Here is a 22,093-nt window from a genome sequence, read left to right as displayed (position 1 = left end):
TGGTGAAATTTAAATCAATCCTCAATTGGGTGTGGAGAAACCACAACCCTCCTGCACTGTTGGTGGCAATGCAAACTGGTGCAGCCGCTCTGGAAAACAGTGTGGAGGTTCCTCAAAAAATTAAAAATAGATCTACCCTATGACCCAGCAATAGCACTGCTAGGAATTTACCCAAGGGATAGAGGAGTGCTGATGCAGAGGGGCACTTGTACCCCAAGGTTTATAGCAGCACTTTCAACAATAGCCAAATTATGGAAAGAGTCTAAATGTCCATCAACTGATGAATGGATAAAGAAACTGTGGTTTATATACACAATGGAATACTACTTGGCAATGAGAAAGAATGAAATCTGGCCTTTTGTAGCAACGTGGATGGAACTGGAGAGTGTTATGCTAAGTGAAATAAGTCAGGCAGAGAAAGACAGATACCATATGTTTTCACTCATATGTGGATCCTGAGAAACTTAATAGAAACCCATGGGGGAGGGGAAGGGAAAAAAAAAGTTACAGAGAGGGACGGAGGCAAACCATAAGAGACTCTTAAAAACTGAGAACAAACTGAGGGTTGATGGGGGGTGGGAGGGAGGGGAGGGTGGGTGATGGGCATTGAGGAGGGCACCTGCTGGGATGAACACTGGGTGCTGTATGGAAACCAATCTGACAATAAATTTCATATTAAAAAAAATAAATCAATCCTTAATTATTCTTAGAATTTAGTTGAAATTAACTTCATTAGGGATATCTTCCAGATCAATCAGTGAGATTTCAAGTGTGTATCTAGGTCATCCTCTGTTATACGCTCTCATAATTCCTGATAACTCTCAGCACCGTTTGTAATTACATACTCATGTGATTATTTACTAACGAATGTCCAGTCCACTACATTGTACACTCCATGAAAGCAAGGATGAGAGCCTTTTTGATTACTTCTCTATCTCAAAAGCTAGCTCAAGACAAGTGCTCAATACAAATTTGTTACAATGAATGAAAGAGCCTGAGCAGTACGGATAAAAATGCACATTCAGCCTAGGGTATGGGAATCAACTGAGATAGTGAATAGCGAATAAATGATATGAGTGATAACGAAGGAGTGCTTCTTTATAAATTTTAAAGTTCGGTAAACATGGGGGCGTCATTATTTCTGTGGATGAAAGATCCTCTTGTATCAGTGTGGTTCTGTGTTCATTGATATCGCATGACCTCGAATCCCCTTTACAGCGGCAGTGTGGTTTCGTGGATAAGAGCATGGGTGCTGAAGCCAGACTCCCTGCATTGATTCTTAGCTGTGCCACTTACCTTGTGACCTCATCGTGCCTCTACCTCCTCACCAATGAAATGGGATGACAATGATACCAACCTCACAGGGATGTCGCAGGATTAAAAGAATTAATATCCCTAAGGTGCTTAGAGGAAGACCTGGCATATATTAAGTACTCAATAAACATTATCATGATTATGGTTGGTATTATTAACTGCCATGCATTCTACTACAATTCAGGGATTTATCTGTTGACGGAAATCTTTCTTGGTTTCTTCTTAGAGACAGACTACTAATTCCTAGTTCGGTGATGTTTTCTTTAACATAAATCAAAGAGTAAGGATGACTCCCAGGCCCCATCTTACAGGTTTTAGCAACTGTTCTGGTTCCCCAATGACTTGTTTTATCTTTGTGGTGCTTTTCCAATTGGCTTGGCAGATGGAGGTTAAGCTGGAGCTATTGATGGCCGAGAAAACTGGGTCCAAATCTTGATTCTGTCACTTACTGGTGGAAAGATCACTGGCAAGATATTAAACCCTTTGAGGTTCACACGCTCATCTATAAAACTGGACTCATAATTATTCCCTTGTGGGGTTGCTGTGAGGCCTGAGTGAGATAATGTCCATGAAGGGCCAGCTCAGAAAGCAGTTACACAAATATCAGTTCTGCCTCTCTTGTCCTTTGCTCAGAAATAAACGCACATTTTAGGTTGTTTGTTTTTTTATGTAAGCTCTATGCCCAGCATGAGGCTTGAATTCACACCCCGAGATCCAGAGGCACGTGCTTTACTGACTGAGCCACCCAGGTGCCCCACTAATGTACATTTTAAAAGGAGCCTTCTGGAGACACAATGACACTGTGGTCTGTGATGGAAGGCTCTGACAAGCATTCAAAATCAGGAAGCCAAAGTCAACACATGTGGAACTCACTGCTCATGAGTGTAAAATGATTCATGTTACTGGCAGAGATCAGTGCAAGCCCAGTGTTCATTTGTTATCCTACAAGGAGGAGGAAATAGCTATTTAAAAAACATTATTTTTTAAATGTCAGAATGTGTCAATTTACATAGAACTAACAAGAAATGCCATATGAAATATACTTTGTGGATTGCAGAAAATTTTATGAAACAACTTCTTAGTATTGATCAACAAATATTAGTTAGGAATATTTATAATGTAACAGTCATAGGAACTCAGGGGAATCTTTCTGAATGTTCAAAGTTACTGCTGGATGATTGTAATCATATGTTACTCCAGGTTGTGTGTGTGGTTGCGACAAAAGTGAAAATAAGCCCAAAGTGTTCCCTTCGCATGCACAAAGATTCCTTTTTTTTTTTTCCCCTCTCCTGGACTTTTTGCTAGCCTTAACTGATGATTTTCACCAATTGTTCAATTGCAAAATATGCTTTTTGATATGTCACAGTTAAACTCTTCAAATGATGTCCCACTTCAAAAGACCTGGTTTAGTTTCCAAATCTTTTTCCCCATGTTGGGGATTTTTGATCAACAAATGTTTATTGAGGCACCACTGTGTAAGTGGCAGGCTCCCAGAATAGCTTTTCCAATGGCCTTGGCATTCCAGATGTTGGATCAATTGGAAATCTATGAATTTGAAGTTAAAGCAGAATTAAAATTATGTGTGAACATGAACTGAACACTTAGAAGGCAACATGCTGTTCGCCACTGGCAGCAGCAGAATTGGGGGATTTATTTTCCACTTATTGGCTTAGAATGTGAAATCTAGATGTGAGGAGGCCTAGCATACCTGTCCTTAGGGGATCGTCATGCCAAAGCTTCTCATTCTAATTCATCTGACATTCTTGCTCGCTTGGTGAGTGCTTAAGCCATTCACCGTCGTTCTAGTCAGGGCCTTTGATAGCACTTCATGGTCTATAAAATAAAATTTGGCATTCAAGGCTCTTCACAGTATGGAGTCTGCTTACCTCTCCAGCCCTATTTCCTTTTGCTCCTCTGCTAGCTCGCAATAGTCCAGCTGAAACTAACTTTCTGCTCTCCCTCTACATTTCCTAAGTACCTATTCTTGGCCAAGCACTGCTTCATTAACTTAAAGGAATATTTTATCTCCTCAATTTTCCTGGGAGGTAGTTATCGTTATCCCCACTGTATAGATGAAGACACTGAGGCTCAGAGACATCAGATGATTTGTTCAAGTTCACGGGCAGTCATGCAGATGTAATGTTGTGTGCACCCGGGTCTCTAATTTCAAAACCACAGGGGAAAGAACTCTTTCCGTCACACTATAATGCTTTCCTCCTCAAAATGCCTAACACTGACTCATTCTGCGCCCTTATCTCATGTGGTGGCAGAATAATAGTCCCCCAAAGAGGTCCGTGTCACAATCCCTGCCACCTGTAAATATGTTGCCCTCCATGGCATAGGGGAATTCAGGTTGCAAATCAGCTGACTTTAAGACAGGGAGAGGATTCTGGATTAACCAGGTGGATCCAATGGAATCCTGAGGGTCCTTAAAAGTGGAAGGGGGCAGTACTGCAGAGAACACTGAGAGAAGGAGATTGGGAGATTGGTCAGAGACAAGCAGCATTGCTGACTTGGAAGATGGAGAGAAGGGCCAGGAACCAAGGGCTATAGGTTGCCTCTAGACACCAGAAAACACAAGGAAATGGATTCTCTTCTAGAGCTTCTGTTCTAGGGAACACAGCCCTACAAACGCCTTGATTTTTAGCCCAGGGAGAAAGCATGGTGGACTTCTAACCTACAGAACTGTTAAGATAATAAATTTATGTTATTTTAACCCACCCAAGTTTTGGTAATTTGTTAGAGGAGCAGTAGGAGACAAGTCCACTCCAAGAAGTCTTCCTTTTCTGCATACTTCAGGTGCTGGGTGTCATGCTCAAGGCTGAAACCCACCGTCCCCACCAATCCTCCTCACTATTAAAGCCTGCCCTTGGGAAGGATATGAAGCTGACCTTGTGAATTGTACCATTCTGGACAGGGCTGATGGAAACTGTCCAAGCCAAGCTCCTCATCTTCGAGAAGTGCAATGACTTGTCCAAGGTCACACACACAGCAGTGCGGCAGTGTTAGGGCAAGACTCAAATCTACAACCCCTGCCTTCCACTTTTTGCAGCTTACAAAGGAACCCTAATTCAAAAACATCAGCATTATTTTTTGGGGGGGGATCAGTGCTCTGAGATTTAGCTATTGTCCATATCAGAATTTCCAGATCTAGCAAGCAGATTGGATCCTTGCAAATCACACTAAATAGTCTATGAAAAAACCCGTGACTATTGGAATTTGCCCACCCACCACCACCCTGTTCACTCATTCGTTCAACAAATAGTATACAATTTTCCAGATACTGTGCTAAGTCCCGAGAATTGAAAATGAGTAAAAACATAGTCTGCACCCATCATAAACTCATGGTTCAGTGGGACAGGGGGAAGGTCAGGGGTGGGGTGAACAGGTAAATAGGAACTACAATGCCTTGTGATAAGTGATAAGATAAGGCGATAAGCAGTGATACGATAAGGCGAAGAAGGCTAGGCACACTAGAAAAAGGGGCTTCAGTCAAGTTTGAGGCTTCTGGTGAAGGCAATACTTTGGCCTTGGCTGGGTTTTGAAGCAGGAATAGGAGTTGCAGAGAAGCAAAGCGCATTTTAGCCTGGAGGGATGGTAGGATTGGATGGATCATGTTAGATAAGCAAATCATAGAGGTCTCCTATTCTCTACCAAAGTCCCAAAGTCAGTTCAAAGAGTTGTCTGATAATCCATTAGATTCCAGAATGTTTAGCTTCACTTGGTTTTGTTTTTGTTTTTTTTTTTTGTTTGTTTGTTTCAACTTCTCTTGTGAATGAGGGCCCAGCCTTGGATGGTCAGTGTGCAGCATGCAGGAGGGGAAGGAAGTTTTACACAGGGGTATGGATTCTGACTCCACTCCTTCCCAGCTGTGTTGACACAGGGCATCCCTTTGTGCCTTAGTTTTCTTGTCTCCAAAATGGGAAAGCAAATTCCTTCTTTGCATGGGGGATGTGAAGACTAGAGGCAATGCGCCTGCTAGCACTTGCCATGGAGTGTTATGTAAATGGCAGCAGCCGTTATTATGAGGCCTGAGGATAGAGCTCAGATGCTCTCCCCTCTGTCTCTGTCCAATGTTTTGGGAAGCATTGTGTTGCTCTGCATTTCTTTCTAGTCTGCAGGTAATTCTGAGTCCAGGGGGTTCTCATTCTTTCTAGTCTGCAGGTAATTCTGAGTCCAGGGGGTTCTCACAGCCGGTCTATAGCAGGTTGGGGGAGGAGGTCCTAGAGTGGTCTGGCTTTAGCTAGAATAACAGAGTCTACCATTAACCTTACAGGTGGTAGGGTCATCTTTCTACAGTGGAAGGCTGGCTGTACCTACACTCCGCAGAAGGCCTTACCTTCCTGGTGCCCGGTTCCCTCTCTAGCATGACCTGCTACTCCTCCACCTCGGACACCCAGTGTTTCAGCTGCTCTTTACTTCCTGTGGTGGATGGATCTGCTCTGGTGGTTATATTGCCTGGAATGTCCTTGCCCTACCTTGTCCGGCACATTCCCATCACCTTTAAAACTCAGCTTACACATCACTCTGTGAAACCTTCCCTCACTTCTCCATGAATCAGCCCTGTTCTCCTCTGGGCTACCATAGTGTCTTGTACATATGTCTTAATTCATTGTGCACATTACACTAAATTAACTATTTATTCGTCTACCTCCCCTGTCAGACTGGGTGCTCCTTGAGAAAAATGTGGTGAATTATTCATCTCTGTATTTCTAGCACATAGTAGAGACTCAACACCTGTTTGTCGAATGACCGATTGACTGAATGAAAGGCAGAAAGGTTTTCAGAATTTTCCAGAAGCTAACTCTTATAAAAAGGCAGATTGGGAGTCCTAGAAGTAATTACCCTTTCACATTCTGTAACGGATTGGTGCTAGCTGGGGAATGACAGTATGTCCAAAAGGTAATGAATTAAAACCTTGCTTTGGCATGTTCCCTTTCAGAAATGAGAGCAGTCTTCAGGTGACTTAGAAAACAGGATTTAGTAAAAGTGTAAGAAAATATATACAATTAGACTCAATCAATAATGTTGTCCCTGACTAATGTCTACATTTAAGGGAGCTTAATTAAATTATGAAAAAGGCCTTTCTGATTCAACTGTCATTCTGGCTTATCATATATGTATACAAACTGTTCATAGGGCTTTCTTTCAAGATTTCGAGACTCTCAACCAACTCAAAGATACAGAGAACTATCAATACACTGCTCGAGAGGGGAGAGGCTGGTAGGTGAGTTTGAGAAAGCAGGGACGCCAACACAACTTGTCTAGGTACGTCGACAGAAACAGAAAGTCTGCAGAATGCTTTTTCTCTCTCCTCATTCATTCGTTCAGAAAATATTAATTCAGCACCTACCATATGCCAGGGACTGCACTAGGTGCTAGCACTTGACTGCAGTGGAAAAGAAAGACATCAAACACAAATATATATATATATATATATATATATATATATATATATGTTACGTATTATGCTCCTCCCTGACCCCCACCCAAGCCCAGAATGCCCTTTCTTATTTTGTTTATGTAAATTCAACATCCTCGCAATAAACAAGAAGTACGGAGTAATATAAAATATGTGTTAAGTCTACGATGTGTCAGACGTGGTGCCAGGTACTAGGGACACAGAAATACCTTCAAAGAGCTTCTGGCTTTACAGGAAGAAACAGACACGTGAGCAATAAAACTAATAATGTAGTAAGAAAAGCATAGTGATAGAGCCAAGGGTAGATGCTGCCGGAAGAACACAGAGCGATGGAATTTCCTTTCTCTCTCCCCTCCCACAGGCAAAAAGGCTGGGGAGGGGACTGGTGGGTGTTGAATAATATCATCAACAAGTTTTCTTAAGGAGAGCCAGCTTTGGATGGAATCTGTACTTCTGCCTACCTTCTGTCCTGCACAAGCAGAGGAAGGGTGAGGCCGGCAGACAGGATCATCCCTCCTGGGAGGATGGGGGAGAAATAAAAACTGCCATAGCCAGGAGCTCCCAGACAGGGCAGAGGGGCTGCCCAGAGCCGGTGGTCCTGAAAGCTGCATTCAGGGGCTAAGCCCTACAAGAGTGGCCAAGAGTCCACCGGCACTGGCTCTATCACGCGTGGCCTTTCCAAGGTGCCCCGGGGCAGAAGGGACTGATGTCAAAGGCAGTGGCCGAACCAGTACCAGCCAGGGGATGCTCAGCTAAAATCTCACACTTGAAATATATTGAAGTTCACTGATTGTATTTAAAGCATTCTGAACATTTCTGAAATAAAGGGCCCCTTATATAAAATAAGTACTGAAATATACCCGTAGTATCATTTTGCTTTGGGGCTGTAATTGTTAGCCAGAGTTCACAATGAGCAGTCCCAGGATGAATTTGGATTGCAGGCGCATTTTGCTGCTCAGGCATGTTTTAAAATTTTAGAATAAAAACGCCTTTATGGGTGGGGTGGGCTTTCTCTGCTCGCCCGCAGTTCCGAATACGCCCTGTTGCCTGCTGCTGTATATATATGTTACCTGTCTGGTCCCAGAGGGCAGCTGAGGTTGTGACCTCTCAGCTAGGTTGACCTCTTCATTCTGCAGGCTAGGAAGCTAAGACTTGGAGGGAAGTGTGACTGGAATACATCAGAGCTAGGACTAGAATCTTGGGTCCCCTACCTCACCGGGCTCTTCCTCTGACAGGGGCTGCCTCTCAGAGAAGCCCTTTGGGAATATGGTGTGGCCAGGCTGTAGGAAGCAGCCATCACAAGCTGCCCTCTGCAAGAGAAAAATCTTCTCTTTAGTACCACCGATAAGTGCAGGCAGCGGGGTTTAGGAGGCGGGCACCTATGTCAAAGTCTCTGTAATCTATACCACTGTTTGGCCTTGCAACCTGAGATAAGTGACACACTACTTTGCATGGGGCGGGCACATGCCCTCTCTCCCTTTAGGGTGCCCGTGCAGGTGAGAGATAGCGGGGTGGCCATGGAATGCAACTCCGGGTAGGGTTTGGCTGGGAACACATCACTATGAAAACCCTCTGAGCCAGGGTCATTTTAGAATGCCTATTTGCAAACTCAGATGTGGATGGGTGGGGAAGATTATGCATTAGGGCTTATCTCTCCCTCTCAGCTGGGTTTCTGTTATTACCAGGCGTGGAGGGGGCTGGCAAAGGCCCTGACCTACTCACTTGGCAGGTTTGATCTGCATGTGTGTATCTTTACCACTCTCAAGGAGGCGCTTGAGGGTGGGGGTGGGGTGGGGGAGGTGGGGTGAATTTGATCAGAAGCCAGATAGGAAAAAGAAATCAAATCCATGAATCCAAACACAAATTTGCAAAATATAGAATGACTGGCTAGCTTTAAGTGTTTGGGCAAGCCAGGCCAACCAGTTTAGGAAGAATATGCTTCTGGGAGAAAGGCTGATAATCAGCCTTTTCCCCAATGCCAAAGCATGCCGTCGCCCTTGGGGATTTTAAATTCAACTGATAAACAGTTCTCTCAATTGGCAGTGAGTGCACTGCCACTACCCATGGGTGGCATAAGGTTGTGAGTCCCTAAAATTGGGTACAAAAATCTGAAGATTTCCCACAGATGACGTGGGCAGCCTGAAGGGTGACAGGGAATCAGCCCATCTGCTGTCACTTTTCCCCAAGGGCACACTGTCACCTACTTTGCAGAGGCCTTGTAAGTCATTGCTGGATCTTTCCCTTAGCCCTATCACCTGCATTTAGGGACATCTGGAGGGGATCCCTCCACCCCTGTAAAAAGGTCTTGAGTTCAGCACTCTCACCATTGGGCTGACTGATGGCCTCTGAGGGCAGCCTCTTTTATAAGAGCCCTGGTTGTGGAATCTGGAGACCTGGATTCTATTCTAGCGGCACCTCACTTTCTCTACAGAGAGGTCTCAAAATGTTCACTTTAGCAGATTAACACTGGACTTTATAACTTCAGAAAAAGGTAAAGAACTCTTATCCTAGCCTATGACATTCTTACGGGAAGAAATGATGACTTACGTATATATCTTTGTTTCGTAGGACCTATGCAGTGTTCAACACATGGTTGGTACGTGGCAAGAATTCTAAATAAAATTATACAGTGTCAGTTATAGGCTATAACGTCATTACATCGTGATAATAGGAAAAACGAGGTGTGTGCTTCACCCACAAAGAGCTTAAAATTTCATAAGGGAAAAGATGCAAATGAGGATTTCCATACAGGGAGAAGAAGGGAAGATCATCTTCTGTTGAATGGAAGAGCATGAGCAAAGGTATGCAGACAGACAACTTCTCCTGCCCCCGCCCCACTTCACGGACATCACTGGCTCACTTGTAGAGAAACAGCACGCATCTTGCACTTGAGTTTCCTGTCTCCCAGCAGAACTAGGTTGGGCCAGTTCATAGGTGACGTGTCTCATATACCTGGGCTCAGGCCCATTTGCTCAGCCACTTGACCTGCTCCTGGTGATCACATTCACTTTGAGAAAAAGTTTTTCAGATGTCTTTTAGAGTTCATTTTTAAAAGATGGTCCACCTGGTACCTGCTCCTTGGCGCTGGATGGAGGCCAGAGGGTGACAGCAGCATGAACTCGCTGTGGATAACAAGTCCTCTGTTATGACTGGGAGCGCTAGCAATGCTATAAATAACTCTATCAATATTGTGATAATGGCACTTTAAAGAGGTCTATTTTACAAGTGCTGAATGTAAGAGAGACCACAGCTGCGCTCATTAATTCTGAAGTGTGCCTCCCTCTATGTACGACTTGCAGGTGTAACAATAGGAGTGTTGACTCAGTGGAAGTCTAGATAATGTTTAGATTAAGAAAAAGGTTAGAGTAACGTTGTTAGTTTTTCCATTGTGTTTGGCATAATGAAAACAAATTATACGAGTTTAATTGGAAGTGGGGGGGGAAAGGGCAAAACATAACTTTGGTACAGATTTCAGATGTTCACAAATAGCTCCTCCCCCTCAAGAGCAAGGATCGTAATTGACAGCAGTAGATCTTTTGATAATTAATTGCAGTAAATTATCACTTGGCACAAAGAAGGCATAATTGTAATTAATTTGCAACCTTCCCAGCATAACACTGAATTAGAAATGGCACCGCCGTCATTTTTCCAACGGAGGAAATTGAGGGTAAGAGAACAGTGTACCCTCTTCCTTTGATGTGCATTCAGAGTTTTGAGGCCAGCCCTGGTTGTGATTTTTCTGGTATGATCGTGACATCTCTGTGACTCTCTTGGGTTAGGAGTGTTTAATTTAGATTGTGACTGTTGGCTGTGGGCTGTGATAGTTAGCAGGAGGGATCCCCTGCTGACTTCTGCCATGGCCTCTCATCACGTAAGCCTCCAGTCAGTCACTTAACCTCAGCGTATTTCTGTATCCATCCCATTCGCCAGGGTGCTGAAAGACCTAATTAATTCAGATAATAGGCATTGTTTCGGTGCAAAATATTATATTTGTAATTGAATGAATTAAGAAAGATTTTCCTTCAAAGTAGTTTCCCTCTTTTTCCAGTGCATCTTACTTTTGGGGGTGATGCAAGATCATTGTTAAGAATCTTTGCCATGGTGCAATTTTATAGTGATTGCCACAGATCAAGGTTCAATCTAATTGCTCAACAATTAATTAGAAACAGAAATGAGGAATACAAACTAGTTTCACCGGATTCTAGAGAACTGTTTCTATTTCATCAGAATGCCTGGGAGAACAAATCATTAAGCCATAAAAGAGTACATCTGGGTTAGAATTAAAGTCAAGTGGATTCATTAAACCAAATGATGGCCCAGAGATTACTGCCTTGGTATGCCACACTGTTGACTAAGGCTGCAAGGGGTCATGGAACTTTCCTTCTTTTGCTACAAGATGTCCATTTGAGAGAATGAGGAGAATCATACTTCTGACAATAAGGGCAAGGAATCACTTTGCCTAGTGGCTGGTCATGAAAAAAAAAGATATAGATCATGGCCCTATTTCAGGCAGAACTGTATAACAAAAATAAGCTTTATTAAATTATTGTGGACACTCTTCAAAGTTCTTCTTAGCCTATTGTTATAAACGTTGAAATAAGGTGAATTTATAGCTAGAGTCCTTCACCATTGCTGCCCTGCCAATGAACTCAGGTTTGACCTATATGTAACACCTTCTCTGGGGGTTAACAAATCATTCAATCTTCATGGAACTTTACTTTCTCAAAAAGCAATGCCTTAAGTAACCCCTGCTACCCTGTACCCTGCCAATAACTTCCTCCAGTTGGGTTGAATTAGTCATGATAGTTTTACTGTGTGAGCTAATATTCACAAGTGTCGGAGTTCAAACCACCCAACATATTTCACAGGAGACTTCAAATTGAACTCAAACCTTAGTCCTAGCTGCCAAAGGTCCTAATGTTTATTTTACTGAACTCCCTATAGGGAGACCTAAAGCGCCTAACGAGGACACAGAGACACCACCTACGGTGTTTTGTGCCCATGAACCTGGGCTGCGGGAATCTTCGCTGGGGACAGAGCTCCAATTTTCTGATCTAAAACTGAGGCATGGTTTCCACGGAGCAAATGGAGGGAGAAATTTTCTGACAGGCTCTTATTTGAAAAAGGAAGTAGACTTAATCTGTATATCCTCAGAGGAGAAGAACTAAGGTTCATGAACGGATGGTTCCGAGAGGTGGGTTTTGGCTTCAGGAAGAAGCATGTTAACATCTGCGGTTGTCTGAGAGGCGAAAAGACCCCTGTCCCCAGGAGGAGCTGTAGTAGAGAGTGGAGATCAGTGGGCACAGAGCACAAAAGAGATTGAGGCATGGGGCTTGAGAGAGGAAGATGAAGGCTTCAGACTACATGCTCTTAAAAGCCTCTTCTAGGGGCGACTGGTGGCTCAGTCAGTTAAGTGTCTGACTTCCGCTCAGGTGATGATCTCATGGTTTGTGAGTTCGAGCCCCACATCAGGCTCCCTGCTGTCAGCACAGAGCCCACTTCAGGTCCTGTCTCCCTCTCTCTCTGCCCCTCCCTCATGCATGCTCTCTCTCTCTCTCTCTCTCTCTCTCTCTCAAAAACATATTAACAGTAAAAAAAAAAAAAAAAAGACTTGTATTAGAAACTTAGTATGGGTGTTGGGTTTCATGACATATGAAGGACAACAATGAAGCCCAGTCATCTACCCTTGGCTGTGGAAGGTGGGGGGGCAGGTGGCTCTTAGTGGGTGAAGCTCTACCTTGATGCCGAGGGCCTTCTGAATTCGTCTCCAGTCCTTTGGGAAGAATCATTAACAGACGAATGGTTAAACTGAAGGTCACTCATTTATTCTTTTAGTCATTTATTCATGCAATGAACATTTCTGCCGCATCCGCTGTGCCAAGCCCTCGTGTCCTGCCGCTCTGGAATTATTCAGGGATCACCCCTGCTCTGGCACTTTCCTTGCTCAGCCCGGACCAGGGTGCCCTAATTCTTTGGTATTTTGCTTTCTCATTCTCACTAGTGTCCAAATGAAGGAAAATACACTAGCTGTTGAGGAAAAAAAAATGAGAAGCCAACTTTCTGAATCCTATGTAAAGTTTAGCTTGGTCATGAGACTGGGGTCTGGCTTCCACCTGCCTCCCTCACCAAACTCATATCATGACTCTCTCCGCTGTTCTTTCCCTCCAGCTTCACTGGCCTTCTTCCCCCCCCCCCCCCACTTGTGTAAATACTCCAGCTTTGTCCTGTGGTGGGGTGTCTACTCCTGCTGTGCCCTTGGCCTTCCCTGCACCCCTGGATCCTTTACTTCTCCATTATAACTTCCTCCGGGAAATCTTCCCTGCCCCACCAATCCAGAGCAGCCCCTCCCACCACCGGGACATCCTCCAGTAATCCCACAGTTTTCTTTAATAACACCTAATAATAGTTTGAAAACATTTGAATTCAGTAAAAAAAATTGAAACATGATTTCATTGTTTACAGAACTCCTGAAACATCATTTGAACCACAGTTTGAGATTCAGTGGTATAAAAGATTGGATTAATATCCATAGCACCTCTGGGAAGATGTCAACAAATTTGTTAACAAATAATAATACAGTAGAATAATAATAAGATCTTAAACTATGTAACTGTCATGGCTTACGTGTATTTTTTTTTTTTTTTTAGAAATGTTTATTTTTGAGGGGGGGGCAGAGAGAGAGAGAGAGAGAGTATGTGTGAGCAGGGGTAGGGGCAGAGAGAGAGGGAGAGAGAGAGAATCCCAAACAGGCTTCATGCTGTCAGCACAGAGCCCACGTGGGGCTCAATCTCACGAATCGTGAGATCAGGACCTGAGCCGAAACCAAGAGTCCGATGCTTACCCGACTGAGCCACCAGGGTAAGCCACCAGTTTGCATGCATTTTAACTCATATTCCTCTTCTGTTCCTCAAAATGAACAAGTACAGAGGCACTTCTATGTCTCCCATTTCACAGGTAAGTTGTCAGAGGCTGCACAGCTTGTGAGTGGGGAAAGGGCTGAGAAATCAGACCTCGTTCCGTTCACAATGGCAGTCTCCTCCTTCAGTGTGTTTTACATTTAAGTCAAGGTACCCACATCCAAGCACTTAGATGGGCACTGTGTTGTGTTTTTTTTTTTTTTTTTATCTCTTCTTTCATTCAAAGTTGCCCAGACTCCAGTCTCCTGGGGTGTAACCAGGCCCAGTTGGGGCAAAGGAGAACTGGGATTCGCCCTGTGGCTGGTCTATTTTCGAGTAAGCATATTTCCATAGTCTGCTGGAACTGGAAGGGGATTATGTTGTCCAGTGATACTTTGAGCTGTGCTGTGTGGAGCTTTACAGCCAGCACTGCCCCACGGCCCAGCTCTGGGGGCGGGGGGCAACTGGCACGTGGCAATCTATGGGAACGGTGCCCTGTGCGTCTGTGGGTGACTTAGGGACTGCCATGGCCACCTTTGCTTTCTTCCAGCCAAATCCACTTTGATCGTTCTGTATACTGAGCTTCCGAATAAGATTTTACTTGAGGGAACGGTTCTGCTCCTTAAGAAAGAAAGCACTTGGAACCTCATTACTAAATAATATACCAGCTGAGGCTTGGGTAGCCGAATGCCCTATTCATGGTCACACAGCCAGAGAGGGGCAGAATGGAGGCCTGATACCAAACCTCTGGGTTCAAGGCTAGCACGGCGGCCTCTGCCCTGGGCTGCCTGTCTAGAGATGTGGCAGATTAGAGGGACGTCGTCTTGCGAATGAACCTGGGTTGCCTATTGGAAGAAACCTCATGATGCAGAGGGGTAAAGGTTGCAAAGCTTCAAACTAGCCACATGCTGGGGCCCTGACTGCCTCAGGCACGCTCAGTCCTTAGATCGGCTCTGAAAATATGCATCTCCCCTCCCCTTATCCCAGCCACCTGCTACCCCTCTCCACCTCCACCCTGACGTCTCCTCCTCAGGGAAGGCTTTTCTGTTCAACTTTGAGAACACTGGAGAGCAACACTAAGGTCCTTTCTCTGTTTCCCGAAATCGCTGGGTGTGCCAATTCCCCCTTATCCTGTGGATGGACCTGACTTAGACCTCACACTCAGCCGCGGCCTGCATTTGTAGCTAGGACTTTTCAATAGCTCTGAGGATCTTTTTCAAAGGATGAGAGTGTTTGTTATTGCCATTGTTCTTGATCACAAGTCATAGCAAAAAGGTGAAATATTCTGAAAGCCTGTTTTCTGCTTTTTGCTTTGAAGTGAGACAATCCTGCCCTGATCTCATGACTTCACTAATCACAAATGGCCCTGTCAGCACTTGGTGGTGGTGGGGCGTGGGGGAGGGTTGGGCTGAAGAAGGATTCCTGGTAGTATTCAAACCCAGGCAAGCACAAATATACTAAATAGAAAGAAAGACCATTACTCTGAATGCGTCTAGTTTGCAGTCAGAGTCAGCAAATGTTACCAGCTTGAATTAATGACTATTACTTTGTCCTAACTCACCAAGTCCACTGACAGGTGCCGGCAAAATCTGTGTTTCTACAGTGTTATATGCTACGGCTAGCAGATAAATAAATTGGACATCAGATGGTGTCTTTCCACCCACTAAAATGGAAATAGACAGACTCAAGAACCCGTTTCATGGAGTTGGTGAGTACGAAACCCTCCCCAAGATGTCGGGGCCTTGCTGGAGCCTTCTGTTCTTGTGGTCAACTCTGGCTTTGAGCTTTAATTTAATTACCTCTGTCTATGGATTTTCTCACTACCTGGCTTATGTGTCTGCTTCCCCAGCATACCAACTGAGATGTGAACTCAGCAATTTCTCCTGACTTCTGCCAGGAAAGCCACCCACACACAGTAAGGCTTTTGGGTATATAGGAAGCTTTCCTGGAAGTGGGGAAATGGGAGGAATCTTCGTTGCAGCAACACAGATAACTTAAAATTTTCCTGTGAAGGGTTTTTGCTTTTGAAATCCCTTTAGTCATTTTGAGAAATTGGCCTCCAACCCCTTCCAGGTGCCAAGCTTCCACACCCCCACCCCTCCCCTGTCCCTCTATCCACTCCCTCATCTCTAGCAAACAAAATAAAACAAACATCCCATTTCCTTGTGCAGTGAGACTGAGTTCTCTTCAGCCTTTGCCCCAAGACTGAGCCCTAAATTCATCAAGGTCCTGAGCAGGATGAAAGACCTTTGGTGAAACAAAGTCTCCTCCCCTCACTGCCCCCCCACACACACTTGGAAATAAAATACATAAAAGCAAACAAAAGTTGCCCTTGGTTCCATGGAAAATCAGTGTGGGGTAGCAGACATGAGAAAAGGCCTTTGGTGGCACAGGGTACCCCAATTTCCAGGAAAAAGGCCTAGGCTTTCGGGCATGGTGAGGAGGGACAAACGGTGTGGGGTCACAGCAAGGCCTTTGCAGGCAAAGTGGCTTCCCTTGTGCTGATTCAGCATTCCAGGCTGCTGTCACCATTTGCTCCTTGGAAAGGGGACTGCAGAAAAACGTGCCCTGCTTAGAAATGAAAAACTCACCAAGCCTTGCCCGACGCTGAGGATGGCTGCTGAGGGGCAGGGCAGGGACCTCCAGAGGATGTCCTCTGTCCCTGCCCAGAGCCCGTGGCCTGGGCCAACCACGATTATCATCACTAACATGAATGGGTGTGGTTCTGTACTATGTTCCTGAGCAAGAACTACCTCTTCACACTCCCCTCAAGACATGGGAATTCGAACGATGGTCGGCAGTGTATGTGAAAATAGCAAAAACACATGTGCGAAGCAGCTAGAGCCAGTGGGACACGTTCAGGTTGAGTCAGGAGACACCGTTCTAATCCTGGTTCTGCCTCGTACTTGATGCGTCACCTTGACTAAGTCGTGCCTCACCCTCTGGCCTCGATTCTCTTACCGTGAAATGAGGGTTCCTGGTTTTCAAAGCGTGTTCCTCAGGGGTTCCGTGAGGCTCTGCACGAAAGCAGAGAGCTGAGGGCAGAAAGAGGCTCCAACACGAGCAGGTCTGGCTTTTTCTGGTTTGTGGCTAGTGGTGCAAAGATTTTCTCTGCATGGAGGATTTGGCCATAAGAGAAGCCGGCAAACTATCGCTCTAAAGGATGGCTGTCTACAGACTCTTCTAGTGCTGACATTACTTGATTCTAGATGGAGGCAAGAAAGAAGAATGGATGCTGGGAAAGACGCAAGCCTAAGAAAAAGAAGTTCCTGCTACAAATAAATCCCCGGCCAATCTCTCTTCGTCTCTGAAAGTTTAAAGATTTAAAATCTACTTTTTTTTTTTTTTTTTGTTTAAACTGCAGTTCTCAGCAAATAAAGACTACTTTAAATTATTCAGGTTTGTTACACCCACAAATCACCCATACAGTACATTCTAAATAAAAAACTAATAACTCTCTTTGCAAGAAGTGTCCCTTCCAGAGGCCACGTATAAGGCATTAACCTGCACTGGGAGAAAATAATACCAGTGATTTCCAAATTACACTCATTTTAGGAAATAACTTAAATAAATGAATTGGGCCCAATGCAGCCTGCTTATTTCCTCTGCATTTCAATGCAGAGGTAATATTTTTCTGCCAGCAAGTATTGGAAACAAAATCACTTACAGCCACACTTAAAGAACGTTTTAGAATCTTCCATGCAATTAGTTTAGTTTCATTTCCAAAGCCTTTGCTTTTTACAGTGCTCAGAAGAGTGGGGAGGGGTTGAGGTAAGGAGGGTAGGAAAAGGAGGGTCCCCTGGGCTATGAGATAAGCTCCAAATGTAGAGACCTTAGCAGACACCTGAGGCCCCCCCATACCACATGCTTCTGTCTCTGCTTGTAACATTCCTCTCAGGTGCTCACCCTGCTTCTAGAGGACCCTCTCCAGGCATGGCCCCCAGTCTATCCTCTTTTATGACGGATCTAGTTGTTGGGAAATGTCTGGTGGAGTCAACATTCAGTGTTTGTGAATTAATGAAACTGCTCTACTCTCTGGTTGTTTCCCATTGTCCCGGGAAGCCTTCTGAGGAAGTGCACAGAACAACATTCCTCCCAGGGGAACCCACAAGCATCCTTTCTTGAGAGATGGCAGAGGCATGCTGAGTGGAGGGGGTGAGAAGCCAGGGACACGTTCTTTCTCCCTTTTGCCTTGGGTGGCGCTGAGTGGCAGGGTGAATTCAGTGTACAGCCCAGATTGAAAAAGCCGGAGTCAGAAGAAACATCCAAGGCTGAGTAAGGTTGTGGCAGTGCGGTGGGTGCTGGGGAGAGTAGATGTGGGTGTCAGTTACAGCACGGAAGCTGGGAGCTGAGTTCTAGACTGAGCTGGGGACCTACTTGATTCAGGGTGTGAGCCTCCATGCCTTCATTTGTAAAATGAAGATGACAATGCTCACTTTACAGGATAGTAGTGAGGATTCAGTCCAGGAACATTTATAACCTAGTGTTTTACCCCAGGCCATGTGATGTCCCTGCCTGTAAAGAGTTCAAGGTCTGGGGGCGCCTGGGTGGCTCAGTCAGTTAAGTGTCCAACTTCGGCTCAAGTCATGGTCTCACGATGCATGGGTTCCAGCCCCACGTCCGGCTCTGTGCTGACAGCTCAGAGCCTGGAGCCTGCTTCGGATTCTGTGTCTCCCTCTCTCTCTGCACCTCCCCCACTCATGCTCTGTCTGTCTGTCTCTCTCTCTCTCGCTCTCTCAAAAATAAATAAACATTAAAAAATTTATAAAAAAAATAAATAAAGGGTTCAAGATCTGAAGAGGAGACAGACAGGTAAACAACCGCAGGAATGTCATGTGGAAAGTCCTGCTCGGTAAAGGACAAGGCGCCAGGGAATGCTGCGGCAGAGCCTTAACCCAGCCAGGGGGTGTGGGTGGATCAGAGCGGACCTCCTGGCCGACAGAAAGATGAAGTGAGGGTTGTGATCTGCGTTGGGAGAACACGAAGCCAAAGCGATAAGCAGTGCCAAGATCATGAGAACCCTCGTTACGTTATGCTAAGAACAGAGGTTGCATTCTGGGTGCTGGGAAACCACAGAAAGGTTTGGTGTAGCAATTCAGTTTGCTGATATATTGGGAAGCACCTGGCACATCGCAGCGTCTCAATCAATGCTCATTTCAAAATTTGGAGCTGAGATTACTTTTTTTGTTTGCAGGCGAGTCCCCGCACCTCTTTGCTGAATGCATATGAAGACACTCGTGGTAAGAGAGCTTTAACGCTGTAAAAAAAAGCACTGGACCAGGAGTGAGGAGACAGAAGTTAGCCCAGGTGGCCGTATTCACAGTCTGTGTGATCTCGGGAAATTCACATAATGTCTTTGAGACTCAGTTTCATGATCTGCAAACTGGGATTCGCATCACCCACCCTACCTTCACAGAGAGTGCTGTGAAGGGTCACTCAATATCAGGGGTTCCTGTTGTATTGTTTGTGGCTCCCCAAAGGGGGCTGGGGATCTAGGATCAGAGGACAAGAGAGAAGCGTTCGGGCAGGGTTGTGAGAACAGAGATTTGAGAGGGGGTTAACGCGTATCTTCCTTTACTTTGTTAACCTGCACCTCCCAAGTGAGTAAAATGTATGCTGTGTGCATCTCGAGACGGCTGAGCGGAGTGGCTGAGGACAGAAATAGCCCTGCTGATTTATGAGCAGGAGGCAGATTTGCTTTAATATCGCAACACAAGGAAGTCAGGTCTCTTAAATAATATGGCTCGCAGATTTACAGCTGTGTTGCATGTTCGCTTCAGTGCTGTCTCTGGCCATGGACGGTGCTTTACTCTGGAAAGGCTGAAGTCAGCAACTTTCAAGACGCTGGCAAATAGATCCAGTGGCAGGAGCCAGTCCACTGGGTCAGCTGTTTTCAGTGGGGCCCCGCTCCCTCCCACCACTTTGTTACATGTTGTTAGGACTCGTTGTCCTACGTGCCCAGCAGGCTTGGGGCTGGTTCCGGTCTCGTGAAGCCAGAAGTATAGCACAGAGAAAGGGCTGGTGCTTCCAGGGTGCTATTTGGGAGGTAGCAGGAAGCTCCAATATTATGTCCAATATTGCCCCCGTCCTTTGGTTTAGGCCACCAAGGTAAGGATTGTTGTCCCTTGGGCCTTTTGAACAAATGCAAGTATTTCAGGAAGCAGGGACGCAATGAGCCCCTGGTTCCTTAAAAATAATGATGTATTTATTCCACAAATATTTAGATAGTGCTATTTATAGCCCAGGCACTGTTCTCAGTGCTATGTAATTATTGACTATTGTTCCTAACCGCCCTCTGAGGTAACTCTGTTATTATCTCCATCACACAGATGAGGAAACTGAAGTAAACACCTGAGATGAGTAACGTGAACAAGGTCCCAGGGCCAGCGAGAGGTGGAGACAGAATTTGAATCTGACAGGCTGGCTCCATTGTCTTTGTTCATAACCATCGTGCCGTAAATAATGGCACGACACCGATTACAATAGCTGTGATCGTTCACTGGGTCCCATACACCAGTCATTGTACTGAGTGCTTGTTACACATGTCATTTCATCCTCACGGGACCCTGTGGGGGTACGTACTATTCTTATCATCCCCTCTTCGTGGAGGAGAAAGCTGAGGATGCAACTTGCCAAAGACCCCATTGGTCGCAAGTGGCAGTGTTGGGATTTACACTCGAGCAATCGGACTCAGGAGCTCGTGTGCTAAATGTCAATGTGGTGACTGAATTTCTTTCCTTGCACTTTTTGGAAAGGAAGTGATAAAAAGAGGGAGAAAGCCGTTAGGGCAAGAATGGGAATAAAACTGCACCTATTTGAGTTTCTGCCAAGGGATGGCCCCATCGATCCTGCCACTAATAAGTCCATTCCAGGTTTGGTGGGTGAGGGCTGGCCAAAACTCCATGGAAACTAACTGCACAGTGTAATGAGGGACCAGGCTCCTTGCACAGCTTTGTTCTCGGCCTCAGGGGCAATTTGACACTCTTTCCATATACTCTCTCCTCTCCTGGCTCCATCAGTAATCAGAAATCATCCTTGTCTTGGGGTCTTCTGGCCTGCGTTTGAGACCAGTCCCATCTCTCCTTCTCTAGTTGTGGTACCTGGGTTCCTGACTTCTTCCTTCTACTTAACCATCCACCCTGATGATGTGTGCATGGTCCACTTCTTGCAAGACCAGCCCCTGCTCTGCTTTCTCCAGCCTCGTAAATGCTGGAGGTTTGGCTCAGACCTCCAGGCCTGTGAGTGTGGCTTGCCCCATACCTGCTATCAAACCCGCCCCGTGTTGATGAAACACCTCCGTTCATCCCGTCATTCATTCGGTGCCTGTGAACGGAGCTGAGAGAACACCTATCAGTGCCGGGCACTGTTTTAGATGCGAGGGGCACAGAAATGCACAAGATCAGTCCCTGCCAACACAGAGCTCCCAGTCTGGTGAGGATAAGCAAGTCAGTCATTACAGCACAACGGATGAAGCAGTGCACTAGTTGTGAGCATGCAGAGTGTTTTTTTCCAGAAAATTTTTTTTTTAAGTTTTATTTATTTATTTTGAGAGAGATAGAGATAGCACAAGCCAGGGAAGGGCAGAGAGAGAGGGAGAGAGGGAGAATCCCAAGCAGGCTTTGCACTGTCAGCGTAGAGCCCAATGTGAGGCTCGAACCCATGAAGCCGTGAGATCATGACCTGAGCCGAAACCGAGAGTTGGACACTTAACTGACTGAGCCAGCCAGGTGCCCTGAGAGGAAGAGTATTTAAAACCACATGGTGTGTGTGTGTGTGTGTGTGTGTGTGTGTGTGTGTATGAGCACATGTATGTGAACTGGGGGTGAGGGAGGCATGGGGAGATGCATGGTGGTCTGGCTTTGACACAAGCTGATTTTTAAATGTTGGGGGAGGGATAAAGAAGGAGAGGGATCAGTGTTTTGCACAGAGGAAATAGCAAATGTGAAGGTTCTTAAGTATGGAACAGGCTGGCCAGTTTGGGTAGCTCTCAGGAGCCTGGTATGGGTGTGGGACACAGGAGGGGACCTAGGAACACTTAGGGGCCAGAACAGGCAGGTACGGGCAAGAGCAGAATGGGCCTTGGGCACCGAGCCAATGGATATTAGCTCATCTCTCTCAATAGAGAGCCAGTAGGAGATCGGTATGCTCATTGTCACCTCTCCATGTCACCCGCTACCAGTGCATGGCTTGCTCAACTCTCCTGCTCTCTCCAGATGCACCATATTCTTGTTCTCCATCCACTTCAGACAAACTGGGTCCCACCCACTAGACTGGACTTCCTGAGGGTGAATGCCCTGTCCATTTGTAGCCCTGGTGAACTCTGCTTCTGTGGCCCCCTACTTCTGGGCCATCTGAGGAACAGCAGAAGACCAAGGGGGCAGGTCCAGAGATGGGGGGAAGAAGAGCTGAGGTACACGGTAAGACAGGTAACAGGGGCACACGGTGACGGCATCGTGGGCCC

This window comes from Lynx canadensis, chromosome C1 (genome assembly GCF_007474595.2).
Source record: "Lynx canadensis isolate LIC74 chromosome C1, mLynCan4.pri.v2, whole genome shotgun sequence".
Lineage (NCBI taxonomy): Eukaryota > Metazoa > Chordata > Mammalia > Carnivora > Felidae > Lynx > Lynx canadensis.
The sequence above is the reverse complement of the archived record's forward strand: the minus strand, read 5'-3'. Positions refer to the sequence as shown.